This window comes from Accipiter gentilis, chromosome 10 (genome assembly GCF_929443795.1).
Source record: "Accipiter gentilis chromosome 10, bAccGen1.1, whole genome shotgun sequence".
Classification (NCBI taxonomy): domain Eukaryota; kingdom Metazoa; phylum Chordata; class Aves; order Accipitriformes; family Accipitridae; genus Astur; species Astur gentilis.
This window is the reverse complement of record NC_064889.1, coordinates 21995180-22021194: the sequence shown is the minus strand read 5'-3', so window position 1 is coordinate 22021194 and position 26015 is coordinate 21995180. Positions and strand designations below refer to the sequence as shown.

The 26015-nt window shown below is 39.2% G+C and overlaps 1 protein-coding gene across 1 annotated transcript in view; it reads right to left on the bottom strand.

Moving 5' to 3' along the window:
* Positions 1-25125, bottom strand: part of MEF2A (myocyte enhancer factor 2A) — a 95064-nt gene extending 69939 nt beyond the window's left edge. The window contains exon 1 of the mRNA XM_049811697.1: positions 25101-25125. The gene's annotated coding sequence lies outside the window, so the exon portion shown is untranslated. The remainder of the gene's footprint in view (positions 1-25100) is intronic.
* Between the last annotated feature and the right edge of the window lie 890 nt (positions 25126-26015).

Below are 26015 nucleotides of genomic sequence, written 5' to 3'. Positions count from 1 at the left end.
GGGCAGGTCCTTTCCAAACACGCATGGAGACTGTTTCTTTATAATCTAAAGGTTTCAGAATCTGAGGCAGACAAATGGCAAATAATAAAACAAAGTACAATATATTGGAAAAAGATTAAATACAGGCAGAATATAGACAACATCAGTGAACTCAACTGTGGGTGCCTAGCACCATCTTCCTAAGAAAGTCTGATTCCCACAAACTCTCTAATTTCAGCAGCCACTTTTAAAAGCAGCCTAGAATGAAATTCCTTATGACCTAAAACATTTTATTGATCCAAGTACTTCATAATCCTCTTTCTCTCTACCCCCCTTCCCCTCTCCCAGCCCCAAAGGCTGGTGTTACTGCCCTCCATTTGGATGTCTCTATTCTTAAAAGCAATCGCAAGCCAAGACTGTCCAAATCAAGTACAGGGCAGGCCATTAAAAACAAAAGTTAACTACATTAAGATATATAACCCAACACCTAAACATACGATAGTAAACTTGGTTTCTACCAAGAAAAGAAGTGAGAATGTTATTGAGAATGTTTTCTGCTCCTGCATATAAATCTTTCCCTTCATTGGCAGGTGATGTCTGGTAGCCTGGACATTCATATGTCATTAACATTAACCTAGCCACTTTGATTCACTTGCAAAAATGCTACCTAAACTACACTGATTATAGTAAACTGAATCATTAGATAAGAACTGTTCTCTGAATAGAAACCTAATTCTAAAACTAACTTTGAAACTATTTTTTCCTTAGCAATGGCAACAAACCAGCATAAACAGTCAGTTAATATGGTTTAGTCGATAAGTGGAAATTCATGATGCTACAGCAACTCCATTACTTGCTATACCTGCAAGGCAGAGCAAATGATAAAATCTACTTATTTCACCTTTCTTGCAGACTGCTGCAAATAGAAAACTTAAGTCATTTAACCCTAACTAACATTACTGCTTCACAGCAAAGCTACATGATTCAAGTGGTGGACAGCAAGATGTATTAAAATATCTGTTTCAATAGCTTTTAGAATAAAATACTCAGTGACTATAAAAAAAGAGAGCAGTCTGACCTATTTGTTCCCATCACTCTATTAAAAACAGAAATCCTCAAAACTTCGAAAACATCTCAATATCTCTTCCTGTCAACAAACCCTGACAAACATCTTACATGACTAGAGCCACTAAAAATGCCTGAATGAGAAGATACAGCTGACAGAAGTTTAAGTGAAGGCCCAGAAAAATTTAATCGATGTCCCAAGCAAGAATCAATTAGGTGATCCATATGTAAATATACAAAGCCCTTTCGATAAACTACTATATGAATAAACTACTACATCACTTAAGAGTTAAAACAAGAGCAAGGAATACTGAGAAAATCAAGATATCACAAAAGCTGGATCTTAATGTATTTGAAAGGCAGCTGGCCTATTTTCAATTACATTAAGTAGCCAGGAATCTGAAGCAGAAGCCCAAACAGGCTCAGATTATTGTAGACTGCCCTTACTGAAAACCTCTTCCACTTAAACAAGTATATTCATTTAACTTTGACATGAACACATCAGATGCAAATGCAAGGTTTCTGAAACTGTAAGGTAGACATCTCCATCTTTACTACTTAGTCAGCCAAGTACTATCTGATGCAATGACTGCCTAGACCTGACAATAACCAGGACTGGTCAGGAATCAGAGACTATAAATATATCTGGCTATCGAGACCTGCAATTATGCATTAAAAATTAAAAACAAACAAACAAAGAACCAGTCACACACAGCTTACTATCCTGATTTTGGAAAAGGAAAAAATAATTATCCTCACTATCAAAAATGCCAAGAAGCAGCCCTGAAACCACTTCAGAAGGGAAGACTGCACAATCAGCCTCAGCCTCTTACACTATTAAATGGTCAAAGTGGACATCTCAGCATTTAATTATTGCACCAATGATTTAAAACTGCTAGGGAAATTACACAACAGTGCCTCTTTCACACACACTGCTGGATCCCTTCCATCCATGCTGTCTTCTTGCTCATCTCTGACAAAAACCTAGCTAAGAGACCTAAGAACTATACTTCAGTTGCAAAGCAAATACAATAGCAGTCAGATGTGAATGACTTCTCCTTGAAGGTATTAGTTCTAATTGCTGCACTTAATGTTAAAAGCAGTATCTTATTTTGGTAGGAACAGTTGCATCCCACTATAAAACTTCGATACTGCCTGTAGCCCTGGTAGATAAAAGTGTGCAATGTGCAAGTTCAGACACCTCAGTCAATCTCTGAGCTTCAAGAAATGACTGGTTACAGCTAGTATTAAATTCCTGTATGTGAAGTGATAGACTTAGACATAGAAATGAATTTTTTTTTATTCTAACAGTATCACTAGAATACACAAGGAAGAATCTGCAATCTTTTCCATTCCTTTCTCGTATGAAAATAAAGCATTTTGTCTGCATGAAAACCCCTATACAGTTATTTCCCTAATTAAAAAAACAAACAAACAAAAACAAACCACCACACTCATATTAAATGCATTCATTAAAGCGGATTCTGTCTGAACATGATTACATGGAGTTAGGTGAACAAGAAAGTGAACCATAGCAAACTGGCATGCAGTTTATGCACAACTTTCAAGAACCTGCTTAGGATTCTTGCACTTGCAAGAAATCTTTACTCCTTTTAAAAAAAGTTATTGTTGACTACTCTGGGCCTTCAGGACATTAAAACCATCTTTCTTTTACAAGCTGACTGGAAACCTTGCAGCAGCTGAAGCAATAAATATTGACAGCTAGCTGGCAAACAGCAGAGATACCAGTGCTCCTAGTCTCCAATTTCACCTGCATCAGCAAAGACTGAGCCTAGAAGGAATAGCATAACTAGGGCTTAATATGTTCATCTGTATTACTGTTGCTTTTGCCTGTATTAAAAGCATATTTGCCCCTCAATAAGACTGGTGTATCTTTGAACATACCTGCTTTCATATACCACCCGGAAAATTGCAATTATCTATTAAATCTCACTGCAGTATAGAGCTTTGTTACTATGTATCTGCAACTGGCTACAAATTATACTGCGAGAAGCTTCCAGCATCCCGTTCCATCCTTTCATGCTCTTCCATAGCTCAGCTCCTTCTCCCTTAACTCATGCCTTGCAAGTTTTGCATATGAAGCCACACATTGCTTAACAAAAACTAAGCAGTCAACTTAGAGTGAACACAGGAAAAGCTGTATCCCAAAATATGAGATACTCCTGACAGCACATATAAAATGGAAGAAAGAATTAGTAGATTTTAATTAAGAAATTATATTGGTGACCAAGTTCTACTTTTCTCTCCATTCTCATATCCTCTACTTCGAGGCAGGACTACAGAAGCTGTAAGTAAATGCATTCAGGCTTGCTTAAAGGAAAGAAAATGAAAAACACAACACAAAGACTACAAAATTCTGTCTTCCCACTGGAAGAAAGGTAACTTTCCAGCAATTCACTCTGCAGTTCAGACAAAATGCAGATTGATAGTTGCTTTTTAGAAGATTTCATCCTGCTGCCAACCTAACAGATTTTTAAACTGAGATTTGAAACGAACACTTCTCAGGATAACCAAAATGTTGACTACTGAGTTGGACCTAGTTCTCAAAACTTCAGCTTATTATTTCATCTGAAGCTAATAGATTTTTACCCCCACACAGACACACCTATGATTGTGGTCTATGCTTAGATTTGTAAGAATTCACCAACATACAGTGACATCATTTTCTCCAGCACACAGCTTCACTGGGGGGAGGAGTGGAGACATCCTTCAGACTACAAAGGTTTGCTTGCTTTCAAAAGGAAGATAAGAATCAGAACAAGCTTACCCTGTACTTCTAGCAGGCACTACTCAACGCATTACGTGAACCAATACTTGTGGAGATTCCTACTTATAGCTTCCTGTAAATTTCCCTTCCTCTTTGTCTACCACTGACTATATTTAATTTTGATGGTAATATCTGTATAACAAAATTAGCTAGCCTTTATAGATGGCAGGCACTCCCCTTTGTATGCATTACTTAAAAAAACCTCCACAAACCCTATATTCCACACCAAAAAAAGTACCACATAAAATCTTAAGACCACCATAAATGCACAGTTCAGCAACAGATAAGCATGCATGAGCTAAGTCTGTTGCATACATATACAGCATCTACAAAGCAGCAATGCACTGAGTTTTGGTTTAAAAAGAGTAAACTAAGATTTCTACTCTTACATTTTAATGCTGCCAAGTCAGTCCATTTGCATTATTTGCAAGATGCCATTCTGGGCATGGACAGGAAGTAGTACTTTGTCCATCTAGTGAATCCTCAGACTCAGAATCTCATTTTATTCAAATGGGTGCCCTTGCCTAATTCTTTCAGTAGGTGGAACTGAAGCCAAAATGTTCCTGAACAGGATGGTAATATTCCCTATAATCTTCCCATATGGAAGTGAGTTAGCTCTCAAGTCTCACTCATCTTTTTTGGAATGAGTCCAAGTTTGCTTCAGTGAAGATGCTCACCCCGTGTAACTGGAAGGCAGGCATTAAAGAGAAGGGGAAATCCCCAAAAGCAGAAGAAAAAAGCATGATGGAGGACAGCAGCAGAAAGAGTTAATAGTAAGTTTATCTGTAGGGAGTTTTATCTGTGGCATTTTATGCAATTTGATGTCACTAAGCATAGAACAAAGACACAGACATGGCTTTTTACATTTAGACAATTCAAACAGACATTAAAAAGAAACTGGTTCTCATTCACTTTTAAGAATTTCACCTTAAGGGAAGGTCTTTCAAGGATGCACATGGTATTCTTTGGCCTTCTGAAAGCAAAATCAATTAAGCACAAGACTCAGTTCTTGTAACAAAAATTTATTTAGAAGACCCATGAGAAAAAGCAAGCTAAATCATGAAACTGAAATTAATAAATACTTGTCAATAGCACTGACCAACCCACTAAAAACAAGTTGCAGCTTTTGCTAGAGACCTGAGTTTTCACTGGTGGTTCTGCAGCATCTCAAATACAGGCTGCTATGTAAAAACAAAATGGGAACTCTAAAGGGACCTTGTTTTCATATGCCATTAATTCAAGAGTTTGGGCAAGATGATTATTGATATTTTGAAACACTTAAAAAGACCAACTGTAATTTCCAACACAGTTATATTCTGCAGGGCTAGGAAACAGTATGTATGCTAAGGTACGTAACTCTGAGCGCACAATATCATTATGCTTTACAGAATAATTTCAGTTCTTTATTATGTTTAAGACAATTTAATGCTGCTTTACTATGTGTGTCCCTGGAGTACTCAAAAGAAAATCCACTGGGCTTCCTTATAATTTTTCTGTAATGCAGCATCTACCAAAAATAGAGAACTCGATAGAAAATATCTTCAACCTTTGAAGGAGCTTACTAGTCCATAATGACAGTGTACCTAGAGAAATACCATCAAAAAACCAAAATCCAACAACCCATTATCTGGAGGAAAGTGCCTACATAGTCTTCTCAACAAGAAGAGGTGGAAAAAATTACCAGCTAGAAGATGTAAAAGTTAAATCACAGCTGAGGGAGCTGGAATCCTTCTTTCCTCTGCTTTTAGCCAAGCCTCACTGGCATGACACATGACCACTGGACCTGAAGAAGAAAGGAACTCCCAAAGCATTCAGAACCCACTTGCATCTTCAAGCTTAAGGAATGCAATCATGCAAGTCTGAGACTAAGTAAATCCCTTAGCAAAGGGTTTTTAGAAATATGTCGTCCCATATTCAGTATTAAAGCTGCACTGTGGTGCTTAGATCCAACGTCAGACATTTTTATTCATCTGGGCCCATAGCTGCAGTCAGTGCAAGAAGAATCCTGCTACTGCATGTTAAATGGTATCGCGCAACTCTTGCGCAACAAACAGGAGAAGATAAGCAAGCCATTTCACTCTTTCTGCTCAGCACAAGATACCAAAAAGCCTTAAATCGTAAAGCAATGTCAACATCACACTTTCAGCAACAAGCAAGCAGAAAAAATGGTATTAAACTTTATTAGGATTTTGCATAAGAGAGGTTATATTCCATGAAAGAGATTATCCACCTTGTAATGTTGTCTTGATAGAGGACTTGATATGGAAGAAAAAGTGGCATACATATCTCCCAAATGGTGACCTGTTAAATCTGAAGGCGGCATGTATCTGACACATTAGCTTTTAAGCACAGAAGACACCGAGAAATTCTGACAATATCATAGCATTGCCAAAATTTACATTCGTAGTTTTTCTTAAAGATTAAGTACCTGAGGATCAGATTGCTACTTCCAGGTTTCATTTAAAAATTAATCTTTAGGCATCATGGCAGCAGCAAACTGAATCATAACAGCCTAAGAACCCAACAAAACACTCCAAAAACTATGGTGGATTAAAAAAATCCAACTCCTCCTGAATTTGCAGTCCTCTCTGATATGCAGACACAATGCTGCAGCATTCCAAATTCTGCTGTTGGTTACATCTCAGTGGCAAACCGAGTCTCTTCCAATAGTTTGATAACATTTTATTTAATTAACAGAACTCTGAAACATTTAGAGAAATAATAACTTTTGAGAGTTTCACTGTTTTATTCACTTGCATAAGATCACACGGTTATTAGACACATGCATGCTAAATATATTACGTGCTATCATGGCAGCAGGTCAGTTCTGGACAAGCTGCTTGTATTAAATTTCTCCCCTAAGTTACAGTACAGTTTAGTTCCGCTACAGCAAATATAGGAAGAGGCCTCACATTCCAAACAACCATCTGAAGGGAAAAACTGTGCCAACAGAGTACTAAGTATGCCAGTGCTACTTTAACCCATTTACTATTTTAACACACATGTAAGCCTTGCATTTATGTTATCTATATTATGAATTTTTAAGATGCAAAGCTCCAAAGCTAATTGGTTTGTCTTACATTCTTGCTATGAAAATTTAAGGAAAAGGTCAGAAGATTATAGTCTATAATACGTGACATATAAGAGTGATGAAATTCAAAACAGTACATGTTATTAACTGGGTAGGATATTCAACTACATTTGAAATATTGTACTGGTTTATTAAACCAAGTAACTACTAGAACACATTTTAAATAAGTATCATTGCATACTGTTCTAACAATTTCATAGCAGATGTTCTCTATAAAAGATACTGACATAAAAAAACCCACACATTGTCTCTACATATATTGACATATATAGAAATACACACACTGGCATATAAAAAGTACAAACAAATCTGAGTTGTCAAAATTAATGAAGCACACACTAGAAATATTTTATCAACTTCTGTCACAATGCTTTTCTCTGTCATACTACAAAAGAGGATACCACTACAGAGAATGCCAGCCTAATAGGGAAAGGAAGGCAACCTCTTCTAAAAGCTGCCTATAGACTAACACAGGGACATTTCAGATAATGTGTTTCATTGCTTCAGACTGCTGCCTTGGAGAATGCTAAAATAAGAGGTATAGACTTGATCACAGAGGTCAAGAGAGATTAGAAAATTACCTGTATTCTGCTGGAAGAATATACATTATCCTTTTTCTTGTCATAAGCATAGAGGAAAGCCTAACTCAAACTCAAATACTTATCAGTAAGAGTGTATTCACAGTAAGCTTCAGCACTGAACTTGGAGGCAGGGGGAATCATACAGACCTTTGGTAAATATTTAGGCAGCTAGCCCACATAATCTCAGACTGTTGTTACCCTAGTGAAACCATATCCACAATGGCTACTTTAAAGTTATCTCAACTTAAGTTGCAATTGCATGTTTGCTGCATACTATAAGCACATTCTGACACTGTTCCTCCAAGTAGGAACTTCGCGAGATTGTTCATACGTCACTGGTCCTCCCTTTCCATTGGATAGGCGACTCCTGGAAACCAGATAGAACTATCAACAGCTGAGTTATCCACAATAAAAGATATGCTATGGGCATATCAAGAGAACAAATATAAGCAGAGTTACAGGTATGCTGTAAAAAATGGTTGGATTTTGAGTAGATGATACTTTAAACTAGCTCGTAATTCACAGTCATTCCTTAATTAGTCTGCAGAGACTACATTTATCAAATAGTACACTGGCAGAAAGATACAGAATACAACATTTTTACAAAAGAAACACTTGCAATTTTAGTCACTCAAAGGTTAAGCACCAAGCTATCTGAAGCCTACAGTATGGTCCTGATATATTGACCAGGTTTCACTTTGACATTACAACTTCTGCACTAACAGACTACGTTGGAGGCACCAAATCACCTCTAATATAGGAGATAATTTTTTCTAATGAACCAGGATAAACACTTATATTAGCTACATGCAGAATATGTACTTATATAGTGTCACACATAAGCACATGATTGAGATACTTTATCTGGTCAAATAGCCTCATATTGACAAAGTGCCAATACACAGCAGTATTCTGTCCGATAGCTTTAACATCAAATCTGGGCCATCTTTGCACTTACAGGTTTCTATGCAGCTGCTGGTAAGAATTCCCCACCCCCCAACCCATGGCAGCACAAAAGTTGCGGCTGCAAAGGAAAAACAAACAAAACAAAACAAAAAAAAACCAAAAAAAACCACAACTCCTCAAGAACCATGCTTCACCTCTGCATAACTGTCAAAAACATGAGCCTAGCTGAATTAAAACAGTCCAATTGTTTTCTTCTGCTAAACTTTGCATTTGACTTGTTACTGCTAAAATATTTAAGCCATCACTTCCTTATCTGCAGACTTGAACCCATTTTTTTCATTACATCTTATTTGAAAAAAATTTTCCATCTTGATGACTTAGATTACATACCATTCTGACCTGCTATTGGCAAAGTCACAGCATTGAAGAACACCACACAAAAAAAAAAAGTACCAGCTCAGTAGAAGTATACAACAGTTAACACATTTAGAGCAGTCTTATACCAGATTCCTTTCACAAAGAAAAAACCACATAACTAAAAACAAGAGCTGCACTGTTAAAAAACACAGAAAGGTAATGAAATAACTGAACCAGTGAACTTCAATATGAAGACAAAACTAGGAACTGGGATCAACAAATATAACTTGTCTACAAAAACCAGGATTTTCATCCTTCTAATTAACACGTTTCTGACTGCGCCATTAAAAATATAGCTTCCAAATTTCACCAATATAGTAAAAAATAAAGATACACGGTTTCTACTGCAAGCAAAAAATATTAAGGTCCTACAGAGAAAAGTTAGTCTTACAGATCATATGAAACATGTTTTGACTAAGAACAATACATGCTCAATATTATACAGAGCATTTTAAAAACTGTTGACCTTGGTGGAGGACTTGGAATTACATTATCATTGTTTGATATGTTACAGGTTACTCTTATTTCAGAGGCAAAAAAACCCAACCACAACAGAAATCAAAACCTACATAACATGATATCAATAAAAGCATAGCATACATAATGTAAAACTACGCGGATGCTCTGTTTTTAAGATCAGATAGTAATTGTTTTGTTTCTCCAAAAGTGTTGGTACATAATTGGTCAGTTTTGGAGCATCTCCTCTTCAAGACCCCAGGTAGAAAAAAGGAACAAAAAAGTCTGTTCATGTGACATACCTAGCTGACTGATCTGGAACTTTATTCATGAAAGCACTAGAAGACAAACCAAAAATGGATGGAAAGATACTAAGATAAGTTAAAAAAAAAAGAGAGAGACAGAGTAGAATTCACAAGACTTGTTCTTTCTTCCTCAGGAGAAAAACACTAGCACTTTAATAGATAAATCTGACAGAAAACTCATCACCTACCCACTGGGAAGTGGAATGAATGAAAGCTCAAAAAAGCAGAGAAAGATGGGGCAGGAGGAATACTTCTGGTTTTCTTGCAACTGGGGAGGGAGGGGGGGAAGAACAGCTGAATTCTGACATATTCATTCTTCCAGATCCTTATAGCAACAATTATATGCAACATAGCTTCAATTGTTTATAGCACTTCATTTTAGCCAAGTCACATGGCACGCCATACCTCCTCTTCAAAATACTGTTCTGCCCTGTCATACTGACAAACAGGACAAGAGATGGTTAAACTGCACCTAGGCAGGGAGATGAGGATTAAGGCATTTGCACCACCGTCAGAAAGCAATCAACCAGCTTCAAAGGCAAGGTAAGGCACCAATCTTAAATTTCCTCAAGGGCAAAACACTCAAAACAAGGCAAGATTTGCCACTAAAAGTAACACTTGCTGCTAAAGCAATGGATTAGCAGACAAGCTTTGAGGCAGGGAAGTCCTCCAGATCACAATTTAAACTTTTAATTTAACCCACAAATATCAACTGGAGAACTGAAAACAAATGCAATAATGCAGCATTCTCACTAGAAAATTATATGGAAGAGAAAAAATTAGAAATCTGTAAACAGCAAGAGCTGATGAAAGTTATACTTGGCAGAATAAAGTCTTTAGTTAAAGCTAAGGCTTCTCAGAGTCAGGTATCCATTTGGTGAGGTCAAATTACAAGAGTAGAAACTACCACCATCATCACCCAATCATTATGAAGACCACAGGATCTATATGCTGGACAGTTCAGAAGCCTCTGTCATACATACAGAACAAAATGAAACAAAATTTTTTACCTCCCTAGTTCTCCTGATTTGTTAAAAGCCATCTGAGGCAAAACTTTCTTCTCAGAAGAAAGGCATCAATCTAGACCACAGACAAATTTTGGAACTACAAGTTTTACTGAAAGCCAAAAACAAACAAAAATAAGATATTTTTTTTTTTGAAGTACTACTGATTTAAATTTGTCACACAATAATTAGGAAGGATTTCAAGCCTACTTTTGAGGGCATTTCATGCAGCAAGGCTTGCTATATCAAAAAAATCTTAGCATGTTCTCACAATACATAGAAAATGACCAAACCACATTTAATAAAAAAACAAATGGAAAAAGAATAAAAGTTGGTGGGTGCTGACTGTAATTTGTTTTACTGGAACACATCAAATAGTTTCAGTACTCTTCAACTAAAGATATGAAGAAAAGCTGAAACAGGAATTCACAGCTACAAACCACACGAGACCATGTGATAAGACATACCCACCTCAAAATGCAGGTGCGTTGCCATCCACATCTTGCTAGTGAATAGTCATAACTGAATGTATTAACCCTGTTTCCCAAAGACTTAATAGATTATATATATGACTCTTAAGATGTATTCTCCATTAAAAAACACATTTGCCCCATTTAGGTACTACAATTGAAGACCATTTTGTGACACCACAGATTTTCAAGTGGTAGGGATAAAAAATAAATGCTTTCTCCGTGTGGGTATCCTAGACTTACACTGCTACATTAAACTAGTTTAGAGGTAGCCTGCATACATCTATCACAATATAGCTTCACCTTTGATCTAAGAGGGGATCTGAGGAATTCTAGCTAAACAGACTAAAAGACTGTTTACCTGAATCTAGCCTCTGATCTGGAACACAGATCTAATTAGCAATATTTTTCCCATCATATGTTGTTCAGTATAGTACCTTAGCAAGTCTTTCAAATGACAGTGTTATTAAGATAAGCCAAGGAAGTTGCTTGGAAACTTAGGAAAAACAGGTAAAGCCTATAAGCTTGTAACATACCTAAACATACTGCACAGATACATTGGATGCACAGATCTAAGGTCTGGGTGAAGAACCTTCTGGATTTAGGAGATTTCATACATAAATTGCTCGAGACTAGCAAAGCAGCACTATAACCCAAAAACACCTTTTAAAGAAAAATTATGAAAACAATATGGATGTTCTCTTCCCTCATTATCTAAATGACTCTGAGCATCTCCAGATCCAGTGTATCTTCCCACGGGCTGAGTATGAATCCTGGGCAGTAAGAGGGCTGAAACATCCTGTAACAGACATAGCAGACAAAGCAGAAGATAAGGGCTGGCCACATGCTCACTGGGCTGGGTGGGCAAATGGCATGTGCCTTTCTCTGCCACAAAACTACAGACAGAGCTCCCTTTGCCTTCACCAAAGTCCAGAACAGCATCTCACCCCACTGGCGAGATGCTTAGTTTCACATTCTGGAAGCTAAGAGTGGCAATGAAAGTGCAGATCTAAAGCTACATTCGTTAGATTGAACAGTGAGACTTCAATATTTATTGTAGCTCTCAAACTGAAATGTACAGTTCCACAATGAATGATTGCAGACATGTTCTCTAAACAATGATAATCCAATTAGGTATCACTCATCTAGACAGATACATTCTTTTAATTATGCTCAAATTGTCTCCTATTGCTAAAATAAAAGTTAAATTATTTAATTTAGTATGGGAATACAGCAGAGGGGAAAGAGACAAAGACTTGGATTAAAAAGCTTATGCGAATGCCAAAGAGAAAAAGACAGAACCCTACATGTTCAGGAACCATTAGAACCCTTTAGCATTTTTTGCCAAACATGGTTTTACATATTTTTTTATAGCATTTTATAAAGTTTTGCTAAGCCAACTTGTGTATTAACTATAATACAGGCAACATGCTGTATTATAAAGACGACAATAGCATGATCTGACTAATGTGTATTAAACAAAACACATTCACTACCATGGGAACCCCATTAGAATTCACCACTATTTCAAGTATCCTACAGGAAGCTTTTCTGTGCTAGACTTCCTCTCCTAATAATCTCTCTACTAATACTTCCAAGACATAAACGTTAATACTATAACGGGGATCAAGCACACAGGCAATGTCATCAGCTTACAGCATTTTCATCTAAATAGGTCTAACAGACACAAGGAAACATGGCAGAAACAACACCAGAATAAGATCTCTACCACTTATGCCACCACTACCGCCAAGGATTTAGCTGGAACATTGAAACCAATTCACTGCAAACTCACTGTAAGCACAGTTAATGAATGTGGGAGAAACAAGGAAAAAAGAAAAAAGAAGAAAAAAAAAACCACACAGAACACAGAAACCCAAGCATTACAAGAAATGTACCAAATTCAGCTGAAAGCTGACTTCATCTAATCTGGTCTAGAAGCTTCACCAGAATAATTCTGTTGTAACAAACCAAACCATACTAAAATGATGCCTATACCAAGCTTCTTGGATGCATAGGTCTAACAGGAAGAGAAGCAAGTTCAACCTCCCAATCTTCAGTTATATTGCAACTCTATCTGTATAGGTAAGAGCACTTAAGATGGTAAGAGCAAAATAAAACTAGAGTTAGTCTAAACATTAAACTACGGATAGGACTTGCCAAAGCTCAAGGAATCTTGCAGCATACACAAGACATTGATGTACAGTTAAACTACTTCTCTCACTTCCTGCATGGAGTTGAGAACCACCTGGAGAATGCACCTGGAAGCAAAACTCAAACATTATTAGGAGACTTTGTTTTTAACTACATCTGTACAGAGTCCAAGTTAGTTTTTCAATGATGGTCTGCAAACTCAAGCACTACGTAATAAAAACATTTCTTAAAGTTTGGGTTTTTTGCAGGGTTTGAGAGATCAAAACACAGGACCTAAAAATGTCAATGTATAAGTTTTATTAGACTCCAGAATGAACAGAATTTCAATCCAAAACCAGAACAAACTTTCCCTGAAAAGCATTTCACATGTTGAGATAATAGAGCTACATTTTCTGCTTTAAAGTCAAGAGCAGCCAGTATTTGTACACCTGTGTCTAAGGAGATGAAAATGGATAAGGAAGACAAGACAATTATAGAAAGTAGTCAAACCCAGATACAGAGCCTCAAGTAAGCAGACACATTATGGTAGGCCACTTCAAAGTTTAAAGGTCTGAGACCAGAAATACTCCTAAGTTTGAAAGGAGGATTTTGAGGTAGGATGAGGCTCACTCTCTCTCAAGCGTAGAAGTTGATAAACCAAGTCAGACACACTCAAGCCACAAATATAGAAAACAACCTAAGCAAAGAAACACCCTTGGAATTAAATTTTCTATCTTCCTTCCACTTGTATCTTGGTTGAAACAAAACAAAAGCTCTCTTCTAGTTACTTTAATTGGCTGTTGTCAAAATCCTGATGGAAAACATCTGTAAATTCTAACACAGGTGGGCTGAAGCATTCATATTCAAGATACAGGTATATCTTCAAAAAAATTCTCACCTACTCCTTCCTTCCTCCCCTATGGTCCAAACACTGACACATCTTTGTGGGTGCACTACATGAAACTCAGTGACTGGGCTGGCTGTCCCTTCACTGTTCCAACATTGCTAACAGATCAGACTATTTTAAGATAAGCCAATTATGCCCGTGAAGTATCTTATAAGCCATTAAGATTAAACAGAAGAGACCATGAAGAATTAAAAGCAGTAAAGTACAGATAAGACATAATCAAGAATTGTGATCTCAACCATTCAAGATAAGAAGCCTGGAGGATTCCTCGTCAGGTTGCACCTCTGGATTTTTAGTCTGTACTTACTTTCTCCTAACAGTTGTAACCAGCACAAAAGAAACTTCACATGAAGGGCTGTTGTTCCTTACACTTTAGAACATTAGTCATTCAAGCCTTAGGAGAACAACACAACCAAAATCTTTGTGGCTTGCTTGTAGGCATTGTCTACATGCGTGCAAGACAGCTGCAGAAACAAACATAGATGCCTTAAAAGAAATAGATCTGAAGAAAAATCCTCAGATAAGTGAGTTTGTTTCACAGAAAATTTTCAAGAAGTTTATCAAATCATCTTCTCATTAACATTTCATTAAAGGAATACATGATGGAAAAGCAGATTAAAACCTCTTTTGAGAACTAGTCAGCCAGTATCTTCAGGAATATTGTGGTAGTATTTATTACTGAACAGTTCAGCCTTAAAAATACCGTGTTTAAAAAAAATAGGATCCAGGAAGTCCTCAATAAAACACAGCTATGAGCCTCACATGGGGGGCTGGGAAGAGGGATTTTAAAGAAATGTATTAGTATCTCTTAAGAACAAAAGAAGATATTCTCTCCACTCTTCTGTTCCTTTTTCAGGGCAGGGAGGGGGAATGGGGCAGGGGGACGGGACACCAGGTGCAGAGGAGATTAGACACAAGGTGTTAAAACAGAAAAATCTAAATGGTTTCCAGACAAACAGGTCTCCTGACTTTCTTTGATACAAATAAGCCGCTGCTCCCCGACCTCCAGAACACACGCATAAGAGAAGCAAACTGCTGTCTGAAACTATATACAGTTATGGTTCAAAGTCTGGCAAGGGATAAGCAGAGGACAAGCAGTTGCGATGACAACCCATTGAGCTTCTATTCTAGATCACAAGAATCAAATCCCGGGTACAAATGCTGCAGAGTCAATTCCCTGCACGAAATCCCCAAACCATTACAGAATTTCACAAACAGCATCCTGACCAGACTCTCTGGGTAGGAAGAAATCACAAATGTTCTACACAACTATCTTCCCATACATTTACAAACAGGCATCATCGAAATGAAGATTTATTTAAGCTTTAACTTTATTCTGCTGAATGAATGGATCACAGCCCAATATGACATTTAGATCAAATCAAATACATTAAAAGCAAAGCAAATTAAGAAACTAAATGCAGAGTTTTAAATCATCCTACCTTTAAGTTTATTTTCATAAAATTAAATAAAAACACTTAAGAAAATAACACTGTTTACTGATCTAAGATTAGGGCATTATCAATGATGGCACTAAAATCTTGAAGATGGAACTGTCTATTACCCACAGCTTCTAAACCTACTTTTCCAATAAAATGAGGTTTACATGATCATAGTCTATTCTCCCTCACTCTGATTTAATGGGCCAGTTTCAGCCAAGTGCAACAGTAAAAGCACCAATTATTTTTAAGACTCTAGAAAAGTGCTGCAGAATTTTTGACCTGGCAGTTGCACACAGCCCCCAGGTAAAGCATCTGGCCTGCAGTGACCAGAGGGGCATCAGGTTCTATTGGATCACTCAGGCAGTCAGCAGACACCTGTACTCAGACTAGCCACAGCCAGCAGATATTTAAGATATTTACAGAACTTAAGAGAAATACACCATATAAAGGGGATACTCTGAAAGATCCGGGAATAACAGAAGAGTCAAAAAATAAGGGAAACTGAAGTTCTGTAAGCTTTATTACTTGCAAAACCACTACTTTACTATCACTGTTCAGACTATTTTTAAATTTACTTCCACTCTTTCTCCAAGCCATATTTTAATATCGTAAGTAAAATAGGCTATAATATACAGAATAGAAATTTTCATATACACATTATCTTTGTTCTTCCCTCTTCCCCATACCATGCTTCATTTGCTCCTCAGCAACCCAGCCATAAAGCTGGAATCCTTTTATCTCATGCAATCACACTGGTTATGCTTGCCTAGAGCCAATATTAACAGGACAGTCTACAGATCCTTCAGTGACTTCCATCTCATCTTAAACAATAATTAGAAGGTGAAAAGAAAATAAAATGGCAGCAAAACCCAACAGCACCATCAAGTTGGTGATAGCCTAGGCTTGTTGTAAAGTATTTCTTCGCTCCTGTATCAAAACCTGATGGTTATGCTCATTCAGAAGCTCAACCAGAACACCAACTGCTGCACAAGCATGTTTGGATCACCAGAGGGTGCTGCAGGGGCTCATAACATGATTACACAGTAGATTTGGGGTTGGATCATAACCTTCCAACATGGGGCAAGTCCTCTCCTCAGCTTTAAAAAAAAAAAAAAAAAAGAGGTTTTTACTTGGATCTCTTAGTAGTCATAACATTTCGAGCTCCTCTCCAATCACCTCTTCTGACATGAATGACTAACATTTTCTGCTAGAATCTAGTGCAAGTTTTATATAAGCACCTCATGCTAACACACTTTTCACAGTAAATATGCATGTACTTGTGACAACAACAGAGTTCATGGACTAATTCCAGGGCATCCTCAAAAGATCACTATAAAAACAAGCATGTCACCACTAGGCTTAACTTGACGGTACAGGAGTCCATCTCCTCAGCAAAAACATATGGGGAATCTACAAATTGAGAAAAAAAGACTGCAACCCACTGAACTAGCGAAGTCTCATATATAGAGCACGCTAAAAGTATCTGCAGAAAGATTTACCGAAAAGCAGCTAGTGGGATAACTGTGGGCTATCAGGTTACTTTTCATCTTACTATGAATCTAAGTGTTCTATGTAGATAAGCCAGAAAAAAAAAAAAAAAAGCAATTCAACTAGGAGTCACTACACGCATCCTTCAGTATCCTAAGACAGAAACAGTAATTGAAATTTTCAACTCTCCCCTAACCCTATTTCATCTCCTGAACATATCATTAAAGTACTTTCCTCCTATTTTGCATAAAGCATCTAAAAGACCCCAGCATCAGGAACATTAATAACTTATGTTTTAAAATCCAGAACTTCCAATCATTTGAAAATCATATTTAACTAGTTCTTTAAAGCTACTGAATTAACAGTGATAAATAGAAACAGTGACCAATAGTTGTTTTTTGTGTTTTTTTTAAAATCATTCGACAATCATCTTATGATAACTCTTGTTGTTTGCCCCCTGCCCTCAAATTTCAACTCTTATTAAACCCACGACAAAGTCTGGGGGTCTTCTGGAATTTCTCCGTGTCCTTCACTGCGAACAAGTGTTCTGTATTTGTCTGATTTTGTAATATAGTTTTGGTAAAATACAATATTTTTTAAATTTCAGTTAATTCAATTGATAGTTTCCCATTACTTTTTTGACAGCTATTCAGGTTAGCAGTTTTCATACTTGTGACAAAGAAAACAACACTCCACATGCTCCTTGTGAATTTTCAGAGTATTTGTGTTAATGACTAGAAATTCTGCAAATATACCTATATTCCACATTTCCAATATCCAGTGCATACCTGCCTCCACCTACTGACCACACGTCTCTCCAGCTGTCCATGATTTTGCCTCCCTCCCTTGAAGCAGAAGTTCTAATTGAGTGCTTCCTAATGGAAACCACTAATACTTTTACTGCTGGTACTTTTTTCATAGTTAAGCCAACATCTCTCAAAGCAAAGATCTTCATATATGTTTCAGTGACAAAGAGTTAGGATACCAGCATTTGGAATGCTATGAACAAAGATAAGGAGAACAACAAGAGAACAAAATAAAACAAAAAACCAACAACACGCAAACCACAAAAACCTTAACACTCCAAAAGAAACACAGGAGGATATTAAGGAAGTCTCTCAAAGGAAATCCTTATTCTGCACTCAGAAGCTTCAAATCCCAAAAGCCAACTAGCCAAGTTAATATGCGTATTATCAAACTCAGACTAACAAACAATTTGACAGCCTACAGGCTCAAAAACTTTAGCAGAAAGCACTTTCCCTACACATCAAATGAAACAGTGTATCTCTTGCTGTACCTTTTACTTTCTCCTCTTTTACAGTGAAACCGATGGGCATCTGAGCATAAATTTAAGACACCTGAATTGCAATTAAAACCTCATATCATTACACAGTAATTTTAACAGCTTCAAGGAAAAATAAAAATATTTAGTTACTGAAAAATTTAGTTTATTACTCTCACTCCATGACAACACAATACCCACACAGTTATGATGGAACATCCCATTTTCTCAAATATTCTCAGAAGACTCATTGCTTTGAAAGCTCACACTAAAAAGCAACATTTTTTAATTGCTATATACATCAACTTATTAGCAGTCAGTCTTGTCTGCTTACAGCTTTTCAAACAGGATGCAAGCAGTCATATCAAGAAGAGGGCAGTTGCTGTGAAAGAATGATACCAAAACCAAGATGTCCTGAACATTGATAACCTCACACAATGTTTCTGAGCTATACTATACAAGTTTTCCAGAACAGTAAGATGATCAATTAAATACTATTCAAAACATCTGGACAAAGATGTCTGCTTAAAAACACTGCTACTTTTTTTGATATCTGAGGAAAAAACCTATTACAACTTCTTTCTCAGCCTCCCGGACTCAAGTAATACAGATTTTTTGCATTATACCAGGGCGGGGGGGGGGAAGTCACCTGATCCTGGCACCTTTCAATGGTTTCTTTAATGGACACTGCCAAGGCAAGTCTGCTCTGCCCTTTGTGAGCCCTCATCTTTTTGTACATGTGTGTATATCTATGAGTCTCTCAAGGTTCAATTACTTATTTACTCTCTTCTCTTACAACTTCTCATAATTCTTCCATATCCCATCTTTCTAAACTTACAATACTTTCCTAGACATAAGTGATACTAAAATGATCTCTGATATCTCTCAACTCTGTATGCCAGTATCTTTAAGAAATAAATGTTTAACAGCATAGCCACAGCACAGCTCAGTTATAGATGTGCTTACATAATTATATAGCTAGTTTAATAATTTATCCCCCTTAACCTTCCAAACATTTTAAGTGATCACAGAAAATTACAAGATCAGTCCTGTGTATATTCATGCAGCACTCAATAGTGATACTGACCACAGCTTGTGAGTATTACTGCAGGTGTCAAGATGACATATCTGCTTTACATATTCTCACAGGTCTATGATTAGCTTTCAAACAATAAAAATAACATTAGTCCACTCTACGAAATCCTAAATTGCAGTGTTGGAAGCAATCTGGTTTTCAAATGAAGCTGAGTTTCAAAAACACTTGAAGGGATCTGAAATAAGTGGAAAAAAATCCTTCTTCCCCTCTATTATCATCATAAAAGTATCACGAGCACAAACCCATCCGCTCTACAACCCACTCTTTTAGGTGATCTCTGACCACCATGATGAAGGCAAACACATTTTTCTCCTAGTTATTTAGCTCTTCATTTACAATAAAAAAAAAAAGGAGGGTAAAAAAAACACAGTAAAAGATGCTTTGTCATCAATGCCTGGTACACAGATACTTATCTCAAAGCAAGCACCTTTTCACAACTATGCTTGGCTGATAATTCTAAACACTTACTTTTTATCTTGGTATACTTAAAATGGCCATGCAACAATACTTAGTAACTACTAGTGAAATTCAGCTGAGCACAAAGCAATAGAGAACGCACTTTTAAGTCTCTAGGTTGGCCCATAAGGACTTCAGCAGAATCCAAAAGCTCTTCAGGGACAGAGACAAATATAACTGGGAGACCTACCTAATTAAGCATCACTAACATTTTGAATACAAAGTAGATAATTCCCTGAAAAATAATTCAATTAATCACACTCTTATTAAAAAAGATGTATCGTCTTCTCATAATATAGGCACACTTGTACTGTTACAACATGTGGGGAACAAAAAGCATACTCTTCTACCTTTCTGTAGAAAAGGTTCTATATTGCCCTGCATCAAAGTTTCAAAAAAAGACTGGCCACAAAATCTAGCTGTCTTGACCCGACAGTCATTCCTGCCTAATTCTGCACTGCAACCTCAGATTAAGGAGAAAAAGAGAAAGGAAGATTACCATATATACCATTTAAAATATTTCGACTCAGTGACTATTTTAGCAGGGGGGATGGAAATCTCAGCAACAGAGTTGTCTTGCAAGATATTAATTCCTCTTCAGCATCAATGGAAGTGAGAGTATACAGTAGAGGGGCTTTTGCTTCTAAAGAAAAAGATACAAGTTAAAGATAAAGAAATCTAGAAAAATTCTCACAAACTCACTAAACAGAAGTTGGAACAATACAGTTAAACAAAAATAAGGAGTCCCTTAATACAGAAGAAAAAAAAAATCCCTTCTTTTCAACTACATAAGCAATAACTTGAAAGATCAAGTGTTAAAATAAGAATGCACCGTATGAAGGGGGTGGTAAGAGATAGAAGTCTAGATCAGATGCTTACTTTAAAATAAACAAAGCAAACTATACTATTGCAGGCTACAAACTTAACCCTCCATGGCATTATTTATTAGCTGATACTCTACCACAGAACACATGCTGGGGGAGGGGAGAGTAATTGTCATATTACACAGCTGAAGTCCGTTTTTAACTCTTAGTAATACTATTTTGTTCATTCACTAGACAGTGCATCAGTGACCTAAAATGTATTTTGATTAGCTGTCCAAAAAAGTTCCTGAAGTCTTTTACTGGAAGGTCAACAAAAATAACTTGGGGAAAAAAAAGCAAAAGAATGTCTTGCTGTAATCTTACAAACTTCATAAGACACCAAAACCACCTTGTAAACATTCAGGGAAAAAGCCAGCTATATTTAGTTATTTCAGGATCTGACTGCACCTTCGGAGACTTTATTCATTTCACACAATAGGTGAAAGAGTTAAACAAACCTACATTCAGTACCACTGCAGTAACACATTGGCAAGTCCATTGAAATAATTATTGCATTAGGCTTTCAGCACTAGCAGTAGAGCTGAAGGAATCAAATCTGAACACAAGACAACAGGCACCAAAATAACCCGTATTATCACAGATAGAGATTTTGACCTTTGTTCCGTTTGACCAATTGAAGAACATATTATTACACATGTGAAATATCTTTCAAATACAAGAAATGTGAAAAATTAAATAAAGCGACTTTGTGCACTGAGAAGTCACATAGCATATAGGTTGCTACATAGTATTCCAATTCCTTTAAAGTAAGCTTTTTTTCAACAAGCAGGAAAAGTATGTCCCAGTGTTCTGCACACGTTATCAGGCTGCTGTCATAATTGAATAGGCCCAAAGCCTAAGTTTTACACAGATTATTTAAACCTATGGCCTTTAAAAATAAAAATTAAGAATTTTGAGGTGAATAAAATGTGCTAATGTCAATTTTTAGAAAATGTATTTTTTAAAAAATTGAGCTGAAACACACAGACGTGTCTTGTGCAAGGCATAACAAACTACAGTTATTACTAATTCAAGATATTTCTTATTTAGGCGAAATACAGTTCCCAAACTAGCACAGATTTGCACATTACAGAGCATTATACTACCGTACTTTTACTACTGTTAGAGAATTCATCAGCTGTGTTTTGTTACATATGGCATGACTGACAGCAGGCACGGTAGCATGGCATTGTTCACAGACTTGCACCGTGCTTCTAGTCTCTCTGAAGCAGCACTTAGGCCCAGAACACATGGAATGACATCAACAAGTTATCTGAGAAACTTGGCTAACATTCTAAAATAAACCCTGTAAAAGCTTTGCTGCCCACATTAACCAGTTTAAGGTAAACCACATGCACTTCAGCTCAAATAAGGTTTCTAAATAAGATAGGTCTTCTGCCATAATAAGCTATTTTATTCTCCAGAATTATTTCAAGTTTTAATTCAGCCAAATCCTTCTCATCTTACTAGTCCAACATTACTCCATTCTGTAGATCAATTCACCCAGCTTGATAAAATTCAACGTTCACTTCTTTCTTCACCCCTTGCTTCACAGAGAAAGAAACTAACATTATGTGAAATTATAGGAACGTAAATCCGGATATCTACACTTATGCAAAGCATTCTATGGGCCCACTCATTTACAGAGATGAAGTGTAACCACATTGGTTTAAACACACTTAAAAAATGGAACAAAACAAGCAAATATACAGGCTAAAGGCTAATATATTTCTACCATAGTTTACAATCTGTAAAGGCCTTCTCACAAATAAATCATTAGAAATGCCAGAATATTAAAACTGGTTTAGATAAGGTGCGCCAGCAGAAAGAGAGACTGCCATCTACACTCAAATTGTTCTGAAGTAGAATCCATCCCTCTCATTGAAGAATTCTTCTTGTTTACTGATGATGATCCTCTATTACTGCTGGTGGGCTACATCAACTACAGATTTAGAAAAGAGTTAACAGAGGAGAAAAATAACTAGCCAGGGCACTGGGTTATTTTCCTTCTTAAACTCCAAACTGAATGCCGTCAATCGAAAAAGGCCCATCTCCAGCTGCCCAGCACTATTATAATCCCTTAATATCAAGACAAATTCTTCCATTCTCTCATTTTTGTTTTGCTAGTTAAATAAGTATAGAATTTTAAAAAAATCATTTTATACTTATGCCCTTTACTGACCAAAAGTGTTAACATGACATCATTTATTACCATTTTTTTAAATTATGTAATTGAAAGACATGGCATTTTGCACATATTCTAGCACCTAAATGAAAAAAATAGTTTAAAAGAGGAACCTCACATTTCTCCCCCAAACTCAAATCACTTGTTAGAGAGGAGGAAAAAACCAAAGATTACATTCTTACATGCAAGGGGTAGAGATAAACATTTTAAATCATTTTAAAGACAGACAGAACAGATTATAGGAACATTGCTCTGACACCTTTTGCACAGGTTGTTTAAACACTAGTTAGCAATAACAAGACAACAGAAATATCTATCAAAATATAGATACCTAGCTCCTAAAAATTAAAAAAAAAAGACTTGTATAAGGAACAATTACGTGTAGACGGTTAATAATATTAAGTTTGAAAGCGTATAGCCTTCCTCATGCTACATAAAATTTTACCAAACTATAAAAAAGGTTTAAAATAAATACTGTCTATATTACCAATTCCATACCACACCACTCTTCCCTCCCCCCCATACTACTGTTTACAAATTGTTCCTTTTTGTTACTCCTTTGTACTTCCCAGAACCCCTTTCTTCCACTGTTCATAATACATTTAGTCTTTGTACGACTGTGGAACACAATGGTTTTACACTAAGCACTAAAAAAAGCCCTCTTCTTAAATTGTCTCCCCCCCCAGCCCCGAGAACTCCAGTTTCTCAACTCTGAAATTAATCAGCTGTCAAACAAGTCACTATGGATTAGTTTTTCCAAGCAATTCCACTCTCCTCACCACCTAACATCTCAAAAGCAGATAAAAATTTATTGGAAAATATAGGTCCATAAACTCAAAAAAATTTACTGTCTTTCCCGTCAGAAATAGAACAGTCTCTTTTCTTATGCTCATGACTTCTGCACAGAGCTGCTGAACACAAAATCCTACTTGCAGTTACAACACAGCTCTACCATCAATCTTTTCCTCTGGACAAAACATCCTCTAGTTTACACATTAGCGACCAGTTTCTCCTCCCATTCGCAACGCACCTTTCTTTATGCGCCGTCCAACTACTTTAACAATTTCTACCTTCACCTCCTCCCTCCCCGACCCCCGATCGTTTTCGCTAGCGTAAACGGCGGACAGACTCCGGTCGCGGGGGGGGGGGGGGGGGGGGTTTGTTTTTAAACGTGATGTTGCTTACCCAACGTGGCTGCCGAGAAGCAGGACAAGAGGTACTTTTCCTCCCCGCCTTACCAGACACACACGCACCCCCCCAGGCAGAGGGCTCGGCCACCGGGCGAAGACGATCTTACCTCAGTGCTCCCCGAACGCCGCGGCCTCGTACCCCACCCTCTCTCCCTGGTGCACCAGCCCCCGGGCAGACTCCGCTGGCCTGGTCCATAAATGTCCATCCTCTCCTCTCTCCAGCGAGCGGTGCAGGAAGTTCTGGGGCGGCCCCGGCCGCGGGGAGCTTGCCCACCCGCGGGACCCCGCGCCCACCGCCGCCGCCGCCCCTCCCCCGCCCGCCCCCCGCCCCAACTTCCCCGCCAGCACCCCCCGCTCCGCTCCGGTACGGCAGAGCGGGAAGGGGATAGCGGGGGTTGGGGGGGGGGGGGGGGGGCAGGACACCCTCCTTCTCCCTTCTCTCCTCCCACCTCCAGCCGCCCCCCTCGGCGACTGCCCCCGCCCGTCACCCGCTGCCCCTGCCTCCGACCCCGCTCGCTCGCCTCCGACCCTCGCCGCCGACCGGAGCCGCCGGGCTCAGGGAACGCCCTCCCGCTCGCCGCCAAAAGTGGGGACCCCCCTCGCTCGCTAACTCACTCACCCGCCCGCCCGCCCGCGTCCCCTCGGTCCCCGCCGCCGCCGCCGCTCCTGCCTCCTCCCCGCTGAGGCTCCTCAGGAGACACTGACACCGGCGCACGGATACCCGCTGGGCGCTATTTTTGGGAAACAAGGCCCAACAGGGGCCGGAACTACTTCCTCTGTCACACTCGCTTCGCAGGAGGCGCAGCCGTCTCCCGAGGATATCCTTCCGCTCTTTTCTCCGGGCAGCTCGGACGTCGCTGAGGGCGCTCACCCGAGCCGCGCGGGGGCGGGGCGGGGAGGGCAGCGAAGGGAAACACGAGGTGAACCTGCGCCCGGCGACGGGGCTGGGAGCGCCCCGGTGTCAGCATCTAGCGTCCCCGGATTATTTTGTTTTACCATGGGGAGCGGCCGGGTCTACATTCTTCGCCGACCCAATCCTGCGGCGCCGCGAGCCGATAGGGCAGCGCGCCGAAGTGAAGGGGCAGCCGCGCCAATCACAGCGGCCGCAAGAAACAGAGGCGCCCGCCAACCACAGAGCAGTTGGTGGGCGGGGAGTAATGAAACGTGGAGGCCTTGAGTGACAGGAGCGCGCTCAATCAGAAAGGCGGCGAGACAAGCGGCAGCCAATCAAGGCCGAGCGTGTGCGGGCTTACTGCGGAGGAAGCCCTCGGCCGCGCCCCCTCCTGCCCAACCTTGGCGGCAGCGCATGCGTACAAAGGCTCCGTCGCTCTCCGGATCTGCCCCGACCCTCGCTTCGCCACCAGTGACGCACGTAGCCAGGCCCGCCCCACCGCGAAGCGGCGCATGCGCCAACGCTCCTGCCCCGCTAGGGCAGGGCCGCGCGCGCGCCCCGGCCCAGCGGCCATGGGCCGAGGGGTTGCCGGGGGCAACAGCTGCGGGCGAGGCCTGCGGGCGGGCCGTGGCTCCGCCCCTCTGACCCCCCGCCCACCGCGGTGCCCGCCGGTCGCTGCCCCTCGTGCAGCCGCCCGCCATGTCAGGGCCCCGCAGCCCCGTGGCGCACGCTTCTTGCCTGGCAGCCAGCAGAGCTGCTTTGCCCCGCTCTCCTCGCTCCTGCAACGCGAAGCTTCGCCCTTAGGGTCCAAAACCCTGTCCTTGAGGTAATTAACGCAAGCCTCGGGAAGTGATCCCTCATCCTCTCACAAGACCTGATCACCGGAGGGTGTAGCATGAGACTAATAGCAGTTACCACCCGCAAACAGCCCAGCTGCCTCTGTCGCCCTCACAGAAACCACCAGCACCTCCCCGCTATGCGTGTGTGTGTGTGTGTGTATTTTTTTCTTTCTTTCTTTT